The sequence below is a fragment of the Delphinapterus leucas genome, chromosome 1 (assembly GCF_059928025.1).
Source record: "Delphinapterus leucas isolate spDelLeu-1000000601 "Yukka" chromosome 1, BTC_Dleu_Yukka2, whole genome shotgun sequence".
Taxonomy (NCBI): domain Eukaryota; kingdom Metazoa; phylum Chordata; class Mammalia; order Artiodactyla; family Monodontidae; genus Delphinapterus; species Delphinapterus leucas.
In genome coordinates, this window is record NC_143129.1 from 160,735,446 (window position 1) to 160,747,307 (window position 11,862).

The following is an 11,862-nucleotide window of genomic DNA, read 5'->3' on the forward strand; positions in this document are numbered from 1 at the left end:
CAAGGTCCCAGACTTCTAGCTTTTTTACACATTCATTTTTTTCAAACTATACAGCCCCATCTGCTACCGTGTCTTCCTTTCAGGGAGAGCTTATGGGTGGAGGCCGGACCTTAGGATCTGGAGTACTGGCACAGGTACGAGGGTGTAATTACCCTAGGGCCTGGCATGTTGTTCTGCTTTCGGCCAATATGGCGGGGGCTTTAGGGCTGAAGACTCCTTGCTGAGCCGGGGTTCCACGTGCTGTTGAACTCTGCACTTGCAGGCTCTCCTGACGTGAGGCTCCAAGCTCAGATGCTGCTTAGTTTTTGCAGGAGTTTTTCTTCCACTTGCCCAAACTGGACACTAACAGACATTTCGGCTATGAACTGCTCACAGCCTTCCTTGGTAACTGGCTTGCAGTACCTCAGGTCAATATGACAGATATTCCCACACCGTTTGAAGAAGGACAGGCACTGATCAGTGACCTTATTGCAGTCTGACAGGTTGATTTCAGTTAAGGAGTCTCGGGTGGTGGTGCCCACAGCGGTGAGCAGGTTGATGGACTGGGTAGTCACGTGGTTACAGTAACTAAGGTGGAGCTTGGAGAGCAGGGGCATGTGGCAAATGATAAGCCGCAGGGAGGCGTCTGTGATGTCCAGGCCGGCCAGACGCAGCTCCACAATGTTCCGGAGCTTATCCCGATGGTCCATCTGACCTGGCCTGTTATCTGTAGGCGGGGACAGGAGATCCCGCATCTGGGCGTCCTTTAGTCCTTCTACCCACTGGACATCCAGGGTCTGGAGCAGCAGACAACTGGAGCTACAGAGGGCTGAGACTGCGATCCATGAGCAGCCTGACAGCACCAGTTCTCGGAGCCCAGGCAAGCGGTTGAGGAGCCAGCTCAGCTGTTTCTTGGAGTTATTGGTCCAGCTGAGGTCCAGGGAGACAGGCTGTCGCCGATGACGCCGCTCAGCATCAGGGGTGTGATGGACTTGCAGCGGTTCAGGTCGATGCGGGTCCATAACCGCTTATCACAGCACCAGCGGTTCCAGGTCCTGCAGACCCGCATGCAGACACACAGGTCTTGGTGGCTGAGGTAGCTGAAGACGGCCATCCACACCTCCCTGTGCATAACGTGGGCCGCCCCATCATCCAGGGGCAGCGAGTCGGGCGGGGGGCTGATGGGGATCACATGTCACTCCATCTGGATGCACTTGGGCGGGGACACGGAGGGAGGGGGCCGGGAGATGACTCGGGGCGGGCTGCGCAGGCCGGGCCCCAGCTGGTGCCACAGCTCCCGGGGTGGGGGGGTGGCCGTGGGGCCCCTTTGCTGAAGCGGTGAGGGCGCTCACAGAGGCCCAGGGGCCGCTTGGGCTCCTCGTTCTCGCTCTCAGGCTCCGACTTGATGGGCTGGTGGTTCTCGTGGGCCAGGCTGCTCTCTGTCTTCTGGATCTCCTGGTTGAGCTCCTTGCTCAGCTCCTTGTTGGAGAGTCGCCGCTTCCGGTGCATCTTCACCTTCCTCTTCTCCTCGGGGCCCTCCGCCCCCTCCGTGCTGGGGCCGGCGGTGGGGGAGCTGGAGCGGGAGTGGTCGCTCTCCCTCGTCTTGGGGGGCGCCTCGGGCAGGTCGTCCTCCGGCTCCTGCTTGAAGCGCCTGAGAGGCTTGTTGGCCAGAGCCATTCGGTCCTCAGCGTTCTTCCAGGACCACCGCTTTTTCCTGAAAAGCTTATCTTCTTTGCCGGGTTTTAGCTGCTGCTGGAAGTAAGTGAGACTGGATCTCCACCAGGGGCTGAGGCTGCTGCCTAGAAGGGGCCTCGGCGAGAGGTGAGAGGAGGAACCGGGGGACGTTTAAAGCGTCAAGGCTCGCTTGCGTCCACTCAGCTCCTGGGGCTTCTCGTATTTCCGCTTCCTCCTCAGGTGCACATCGTCTGACTTTCGGCGCAGGATGCCGTCAGGGGGCACCTTCTTGGGGTGCTCGTCTGGCCTGCGCCGGGGCGCCTCTTCACACTCACTCCTCCGCTTGCTGTCCCGGTTCATCTTCTGCTCCTTGAGCAGGGAGCTGGGCAGGTTTGAGGCGTTCTTAAAGCCGGGGCCACGCTTTTGTTTCCCCGTCTTGCTGGCGTGCTTACACTTTGGACACTCGCAGCAGTTTGGAAACTCATCGTTGACCACGCCCTCTGACTCCTTAATCTTAAGGCATCCAGGGTGGATGATTTCGCTGCAGAGGGAGCAGCCCATGAGCGTGAGGTTAAACTTGCCTTCTTCCTCTCCCACTGTGTCCTCTTTCCCTGCCTTGCCACACACTAGACACACGGCGGTGTGGGGCAGCACAGGCGCGATGCACTGCCGCATGATGCAGCTCTGCGGCATCCGCCCGGGGCCGCCGAACTTCTTCATGTCCTTGCAGAAGTGGCACTCTCCACACTCCGTCCGCAGGCAGGCCTCGCACTTGCGGCATCGCGTCCGGCGCCGGCGAGCTCCCGCCGTGGTCCAGTTGGCGGCCAAGTTCACCGCGGAGGCGGGGCCCAGCTTCCCCTTGGGCCGACCTACGACCTGGTTCTGGTCCGGCTCCGATTCATAGTCGTCGTCCTCGGCGCTTACGGACATGGCCATGGCTCATGGTGGGCCCAGGCTCGCGCGCGCTGACATGGCTGGAGTGGCGCCGCCGCCGCCGCCGCCCGCCCGGAGCAGGCTCGGCTCGCCCTGGCTCGGGCTCGGGCTCCCTAGTACCATTTTGGTGAACATTTTCAGACACCTCTGTCTGATTGTAAACACATATATACACGGCTTTAAATGAACAGGAGCAGACTCCACATGCTGTTGTGTAAAGTCCTTTTTTTTCTCCCAACAATATGTTGTGGACATCTTTCCCTGCCAATAAATATAAAGCAACAGCTTTGTGTTAAATGACTGCATGATATTAGATCACATGTACGAATGGGAGTTTTAAATGCAAAAGAGGCATAGGGTCCCCTGGCTCCCAAAGTGGGTGTTAGTGGGACAATGCTCAGATGGCAGCCTGGGGGCCCTGAGCCATGACACCATGGCTGCCATGGCCAGGGGTCTCAGACTCACACCATCATAGATCAAGTCACACCAGGTGGACTCCTGCAAAATCAGGCTCTGGAGAGCAGCCTCGAGCGGGGCTATTGGAGAGAATCAGTGGCCCCAACTCGCTCCCAGAAAGGCACTGCCATCCTCACAGACCCAGCTCTCCTGGGGTTTCTTTCTGAGGTGCCCCAGTATGGCGTGGCAGTCATCTCCATTTTATGCAGCAGCTACGATATTCCAAACATGCACGACAGAAAAATGAAGCCAGTTATTCCTTGAGAGAGTATGGTGAGTGAGTAAGCACAACTCACTGATTTTGTGATCCTGGGCAAGTTGGTAAAAATTCTTTCAATGCAGTTTCCCCATCTGTAAACTGGGGATAATCGTAGTCCCTAAATCACAGAGCTGTTGAGAGGATTAAATGAGATCATTGAAACCAGCTCTGAATATACCGTCTGGTGTTCAGTCAATGTCAGTTCCCCTCCCACCTCAACATCCCCACCTCCTCCTCTTCATCCTTTCTGGAGAGACCTGCAGCTTGTTTCTGACACCAGCCTAGACAAACAAGGGATGGAGAAGAGCCTCCCCATTGAGGGATGCGCTCTCCAAGGAATGGCTGGGGGTCCTGGGGGTCAGACAGGAGAAGAAGACTTGGGGTGGTGATCTTGGTTTTCCGATCCCTGCAGGGAGCGAATGAACAAGGGAGTGATGAAGGACTCAGGATTAGACCTCCGTCAATGGGCGAAGATGCTGGGACACCCAGGATGGGTCAGTAAGAGCAGAAGTTTCTAATAGGAGAGCTTCAATGTGCTACCTCGAGGGGTAATAAGCTCCCCATCACTGCCCATTGCTGTAGGCACTCGGGCGGAGATAACCCGAGAGAAATCTTTCCAGGTCTGAGCCTATGAGAACAGAGGTCAGCCTGTGGTTGCTCGTCAGCCTGATGGGAGGCAGAGGGTATAGAGGGGCGAAGGTACTGCTTCTCACCTGCTCTTCGGGGGCAGGCTGGCCCCAGCTGCTGCCTCTGCGATTTGCATTCAGCCCTTGTCTGTGATGAGCTCTGCACGCAGCAGGCTGCTCCCAGAGATGTGCTATTTTAAGTGCTTCCCCTCCGCCCCTAAGGGTGCCATGTGTTTATCTTGCTTTCGAGTTAAAAGGGAAAATCAATTTCACTCTTACCTTAGGAAGGTTTGGGGTGGGGGCCGTCAGGTGTCTTCATTTCATTAAAATGAAAGTGTGGGGCGGGGGGGCAGGAAGGGTTGCAGAGTCCCACCCCTGCGGCCAGTTACGAATAAACAGTAGCCTGGATCCACAGCCTGTTCCTTCCCCCTCAGCCCAGATTGTAGGGCCACAGGAGGCCCAGGGTTGACCTGTGATGGGTGACAGGACTGTGGGATAGAGGGGGGGAGAGAGGATCCCAGCTCATCACTGCTGTGTGTGTGTGCACGTGCACATACATGTGCATGTGTGTGTGTGTGTGTGAGAGAGAGAGATGGGGGAGAAAAAGAGGGAGGAATGGGAGAGAGAGGTGTCTTGGGCTTTTGTTTCCCTGAATGCCCATTTAGAGAATAAACTCAACATTTATTGAACACCTATTTGCATTCCAGGGGCTATACTAGGCACAGAAAATCTGGCAGTGAACAATTCACAGTCTCTGCCCTTAAAAAGCTGTTCAGCAGAGAAGAAAGGAGGCCAGTAACTGCTAAGCTCCTAATATGTGACATCCCGACCTTCAGAATTATCTCATTTAATCCTCGGGTCGTGATTACCTCTCCATTCAATGTAGGAAAATTGAGCTGCGCGTTTCCTGGGGAGGACGAGAGTCTCTCATTTATGGCTATAGTTCCAGCCTCTGGAATAGTGTCTGGCACGTGGTGCTGATGCTGATAGAATGAGAGAAGACGGGTGGAGTAATTCCTTTGTAGAGGAACAGAGCAAACGCTGTACATGTCACTTCTTTTATTCTTATACCTGCCTGGGGAGGTGGCTCCTGTCAGCCTCTTTCACAGATGAGGAAACTGAGGCTCAGACAGATGAATTTCCTGGCCCAAGGTCACACAGCTGCAGAGGCTAGATTCTGAGGGCCACTGCTCCAGGCAGCCTAGTTTGTCCCGTAGATGAGGGAGAAATACAGTTCTGGGGTGGATGCTTAGTCAATCCTTTCCCAGCACTCTGAGGATCACATGGGGAACAAGAGTTAGTTAGGATTGCTGCTGGGGGGATACTAGGGGTCTGGGCTGGAGGGGTAATAGCTGTTGAATGTGAATGGTCAGTGCTGCCATTGAATTTGGACCTCCAGGCCCTGAGTCAGGTTTCTACACCTCCTCTCTGCAAGAGGAAATGGGTGTGTGTGTGCACACGTGCACGTGTGTGTGTGTATGGCTTGAGTTAGTCTAAGTATATATGTATGCATGCATGGGCGTGGCATGGCTCTGAGCTCTAGTCACCATTTTCTTGGATGGACATGGCTCTGACTTAGGTTCTGGGTCTTGGCTGGGCTGTTTCAGGCTCAACTGGGCTAGGCTGAGTCTGGCCACCCTCCTTGCCCTCCCTTTTATAGCTGCCCCCTTGGTGGTCTGCATTTCTACCATCAATATTCTCAGCAGTTACCAGGGAATCCCAGCTCCAGCCCTCAGTCCAAGGAACTGCTCAGACCCTCCTGCTCTGAGGCCTGAGGCAGCCACATCCACCTCTCCTTCTATAGGGCAGGAGGTGTCTGATCTATAAGAGAAGGATCAATCTCTCCTGTCTCTGGAAATGTTCAGTGAGAAGAGCCTTTGGAGTTGAAGGTTTAGAGAAAGGGGAGATGGAAGACTAGAAGTGAAGAATTCCTACAGAGCTGTCAACCTGCAGTGAAATGTGGGTAGTAAATCTACATTTACAGCCATCCTTCCCCAAGACCACCCACCCCAGGGGCTTCAGAGGAAGCAGACTGAAGGCTGCTGGGATAAAAGCTTGGGTTTGGCCGACCACTTTTTTCCCCTATCTATCCACATATTTAACTAATACTTAATGAAAATCCTTAGGTTCCAAGCTATTTAAATAATCTCCCTACGTTCCATGTGAATCACACCTCCATGCATTGGGTTGATGAAGGGCACAGCCATAAATCAGATGAGGTTCCTGTCTTCAAGGAACTTACAATCCAAAGGGAATCAGACATGGAAACAGTCAACGAGGCAGATGCTCCGATGGAGACATGAGGAAAAAGTGGTGGGAGTGAATACGTGGGGACAATTTGTTCTGACAGAGGACTTCGGGGCAAGGCTTACCGAGGAAGTGGTGTTTGAGCTGCCCCTGATAGGATGGGCAGGGATTTAAAAGCTGCCAAAGCTGGTAAGGAGTGAGCCAGCCTGGGGAAACCACCTTGAAAGATGTTCAGTGACCTGATGTGCACGGTGGTCTAGGGGCTGTGAGTGGGCTCGATCGGCGAAGGGTGGGGCTGGAATATGCCCAGAACCACAGTATCCTGAGGCCACTGTGGGTTCAGTACTCTGCTAGAGACTTCACAACTCTCCTTTTATCCTCATGGCTATCTTTCAAGGTCAGCATGATAGCCCTAATTTACAGGTAAGGTACCTGAGGCCCAAAGTGGACAAGTGATTTGTCCAAGATCAGACAGTAAGTGGCAGAGCTGGGATTTGAACCTGAGTCTATATGACCCCAGAGGTGGTGCAGCCAGAAATGACAGGCTTAGGCATTTGGGGTTTATGAAGGAGGCAGTGGGGTGGTGGGGCTTGAGGTCTTGAAGATTTTTGAGGAGAAGAATAGAAGAGCCTCAACTATTGCCTTAAGAAGATCATCTTAGGTAGAGGAGCTTCAAGATGGCGGAAGAGTAAGATACAGAGATCACCTTCCTCCCCACAAATACATCAGAAATACACCTACATGTGGAACAAATCCTACAGAACACCTACTAAACGCTGGCAGAAGACCTCAGACCTCCCAAAAGGCTCTTGGTGCTCCAGTCAGGTGTCAGGGCTGTGCCACTGAGGTGGGAGAGCCAAGTTCAGGACACTGGTCCACAAGAGACCTCCCAGCTCCACGTAATATCAAATGGCGAAAATCTCCCAGAGATCTCCATCTCACCACCAAGATCCAGCTCCACTCAACGACCAGCAAGCTACAGTGCTGGACACCCTATGCCAAAGAACTAGCAAGACAGTAACACAACCCCATCCAGAGCACAGAGGCTGCCTAAAATCATAATAAGGCCACAGACACCCCAAAACACACCACCAGATGTGGACCTGCCCACCAGAGAGACAAGATCCAGCCTCATCCACCAGAATACAGTCACTAGTTCCCTCCACCAGGAAGCCTACACAACGCACTGAACCAACCTTAGCCACTGGGGACAGACACCAAAAACAATGGAAACTACGAACCTGCAGCCTGTGAAAATGAGGCCCCAAACACAGTAAGTTAAGCAAAATGAGAAGACAGACAGCACATGTGAGAGAAACACAGCAGATGAAGGAGCAAGGCAAAAACCCACCAGACCTAACAAATGAAGAGAAAATAGGCAGTCAACCTGAAAAAGAATTCAGAATAATAATAGTAAAAATGATCCAAAATCTTGGAAATAGAATGGAGAAAATACAAGAAACCTTTACCAAGGACCTAGAAGAAATAAAGAGCAAACAAACAGAGATGAACAACACAGCAAATGAAATAAAAAATTCTCTAGAAGGGATCAATAGCAGAAAAACTGAGGCAGAAGAACGAATAAGTGACCTGGAAGATAAAATAATGGAAATAACTACTGCAGAGCAGAATGAAGAAAAAAGAATGAAAAGAATTGAGAACAGTCTCAGAGACCTCTGGGACAACATTAAATGCACCAATATTCGAATTATAGGGGTTCCAGAAGAAGAAGAGAAAAAGAAAGGGACTGAGAAAATATTTGAAGAGATTATAGTTGAAAACTTCCCTAATATGGGAAAGGAAATAGTTAATCAAGTCCAGGAAGCACAGAGAGTCCCATACAGGATAAATCCAAGGAGAAACATGCCAAGACACATATTAATCAAACTATCAAAAATTAAATACAAAGAACAAATATTAAAAACAGCAAGGGAAAAACAACAAGTAACACATAAGGGAATCTCATAAGGTTAACAGCTGATCTTTCAGCAGAAACTCTGCAAGCCAGAAGGGAGTGGCAGGACATATTTAAAGTGATGAAAGAGAAAAACCTACAACCAAGATTACTCTACCCAACAAGGATCTCATTCAGATTTGACAGAGAAATTAAAAGCTTCACAGACAAGCAAAAGCTAAGAGAATTCAGCACCACCAAACTAGCTTTACAACAAATGCTAAAGGAACTTCTCTAGGCAGGAAATACAAGAGAAGGAAAAGACCTACAATAATAAACCCAAAACAATTAAGAAAATGGTAATAGGAACATACATATCAATAATTACCTTAAATGTAAATGGATTAAATGCTCCAACCAAAAGACATAGACTGGCTGAATGGATACAAAAACAAGACCCATATATATGCTGTCTACAAGAGACCCACTTCAGACCTAAGGACACATACAGACTGAAAGTGAGGGGATGGAAAAAGATATTCCATGCAAATGGAAATCAAAAGAAAGCTGGAGTAGCAATTCTCATATCAGACAAAATAGACTTTAAAGCAAAGACTATTGTAAGAGACAAAGAAGGACACTACATAATGATCAAGGGATCAATCCAAGAAGAAGATATAACAATTGTACATATTTATGCACCCAACATAGGAGCACCTCAATATATAAGGCAAGTGCTAACAGCCATAAAAGGGGAAATCGACAGTACCACAATCATAGTAGGGGACTTTAACACCCCACTTTCACCAATGGACAGATCATTCAAAATGAAATTAAATAAGGAAACACAAGTTTTAAATGATACATTAAACAAGATGGACTTAATTGATATTTATAGAACATTCCTTCCGGAAACAGCAGAATACACATTCTTCTCAAGTGCTCATGGAACACTCTCCAGAATAGGTCATATCTTGGGTCACAAATCAAGCCTTGCTAAATTTAAGAAAATTGAAATTGTATCAAGTATCTTTTCTGACCACAATGCTATGAGACTAGATATCAATTACAGGAAAAAATCTGTAAGAAATACAAACACATGGAGGCTAAACAACACACTATTTAATAACCAAGAGATCACTGAAGAAATCAAAGAGGAAATCAAAAAATACCTAGAAACAAATGACAGTGAAAACACAACGACCCAAAACCTATGGGATGCAGCAAAAGCAGTTCTAAGGGGGAAGTTTATAGCTATACAAGCCTACCTTAGGAAACAAGAAACATCTCAAATAAACAACCGAACCTTACACCTAAAGCAATTAGAGAAAGAAGAACAAAAAACCCGCAAAGTTAGCAGAAGGAAAGAAATCATAAAGATCAGATCAGAAACAAATGAAAAAGAAATGAAGGAAATGATAGCAAAGATCAATAAAACTAAAAGCTGGTTCTTTGAGATGATAAACAAAATTGATAAACCATTAGCCAGACTTATCAAGAAAAAAAGGGAGAAGACTCAAACCAATAGAATTAGAAATGAAAAAGGAGAAGTAACAACTGACACCACAGATCATGAGAAATTACTACAAGCAACTATATGCCAATAAAATGGACAACCTGGAAGAAATGGACAAATTCTTAGAAAAGCACAACCTTCCGAGACTGAATCAGGAAGAAATAGAAAATATGAACAGACCAATCACAAGCACTGAAATTGAAACTGTGATTAAAAATCTTCCAACAAACAAAAGCCCAGGACCAGATGGCTTCACAGGCGAATTCTATCAAACATTTAGAGAAGAGCTAACACCTATCCTTCTCAAACTCTTCCAAAATGTAGCAGAGGGAGGAACACTCCCAAACTCATTTTACGAGGCCACCATCACTCTGATGCCAAAACCAGACAAAGATGTCACAAAGAAAGAAAACTACAGGCCAATATCACTGATGAAAATAGATGCAAAAATCCTCAACAAAATACTAGCAAACAGAATCCAACAGCACATTAAAACAATCATACAATATGATCAAGTGGGGTTTATCCCAGGAATGCAAGGATTCTTCAATATACGCAAATGAATCAACATGATACACCATATTAACAAACTGAAGGAGAAAAACCATATGATCATCTCAATAGAGGCAGAGACAGCTTTTGACAAAATTCAACACCCATTTATGATAAAAATCCCTCCAGAAAGTAGGCATAGAGGGAACTTTCCTCAACATAATAAAGACCATATATGACAAACCCACAGCCAGCATCGTCCTCAGTGGTGAAAAGCTGAAACCATTTCCACTAAGATCAGGAACAAGACAAGGTTGCCCACTCACACCACTATTATTCAACATAGTTTTGGAAGTTTTAGCCACAGCAATCAGAGAAGAAAAAGAAATAAAAGGAATCCAAATTGGAAAAGAAGAAGTAAAACTGTCACTGTTTGCAGATGACATGATACTATACATAGAGAATCCTAAAGATGCTACCAGAAAACTACTAGAGCTAATCAATGAATTTGGTAAAGTAGCAGGATACAAAGTTAATGCACAGAAATCTCTTGCATTCCTATACACTAATGATGAAAAATCTGAAAGTGAAATTAAGAAAACACTCCCATTTACCATTGCAAGAAAAAGAATAAAATATCTAGGAATAAACCTATCTAAGGAGACAAAAGACCTGTATGCAGAAAATTATAAGACATTGATGAAAGAAATTAAAGATGATACAAATAGATGGAGAGATATACCTTGTTCTTGGATTGGAAGAATTGGCATTGTGAAAATGACTGTACTACCCAAAGCAATGTACAGATTCAATGCAATCCCTATCAAACTACCACTGGCATTTTTCACAGAACTAGAAAAAAATTTCACAATTTATATGGAAACACAAAAGACCCTGAATAGCCAAAGCAATCTTGAGAAAGAAAAATGGAGCTAGAGGAATCAGGCTCCCTGACTTCAGACTATACTACAAAGCTACAGTAGTCAAGACAGTATGGTACTGGCACAAAAACAGAAATATAGATCAATGGAACAGGATAGAAAGCCCAGTGATAAACCCACACACATATGGTCATCTTATCTTTGATAAAGGAGGCAAGAATATACAGTGGAGAAAAGACAGCCTCTTCAATAAGTGGTGTTGGGAAAACTGGACAGCTACATGTAAAAGAATGATATTAGAACACTCCCTAACACCATACACAAAAATAAACTCAAAATGGATTAACGACTTAAATGTAAGGCCAGACACCATCAAACTCTTAGAGGAAAACATGGGCAGATCACTCTATGACATAAATCACAGCAAGATCCTTTTTGACCCACCTCCTAGAGAAATGGAAATGAAAACAAAAATAAACAAATGGGACCTAATGAAACTTAAAAGCTTTTGCACAGCAAAGGAAACCATAAACAAGACCAAAAGACAACCCTCAGAATGGGAGAAAATATTTGCCAATGAAACAACTGACAAAGAATTAATCTCCAAAACATACAAGCAACTCATGCGGCTCAATATCAAAAAAACAAACAACCCAATCCAAAAATGGCCAGAAGACCTAAAGAGATATTTCTTCAAAGAAGACATACAGATTGCCAACAAACATATGAAAGAATGCTCAACATCATTAATCATTAGAGAAATGCAAATCAAAACTACAATTAGATATCATCTCACACCTGTCAGAATGTCTATCATCAAAAAATCTACAAACAATAAATGCTGGAGGGGGTGTGGAGAAAAGGCAACCCTCTTACGCTGTTGGTGGGAATGTAAATTGATACAG

At 47.1% G+C, this 11,862-nt stretch overlaps 1 pseudogene; it reads right to left on the reverse strand.

Moving 5' to 3' along the window:
• Window positions 1–214: 214 nt before the first annotated feature.
• LOC111175459 (lysine-specific demethylase 2B pseudogene) lies at window positions 215–2,643 on the reverse strand (annotated as a pseudogene).
• Window positions 2,644–11,862: the final 9,219 nt, after the last annotated feature.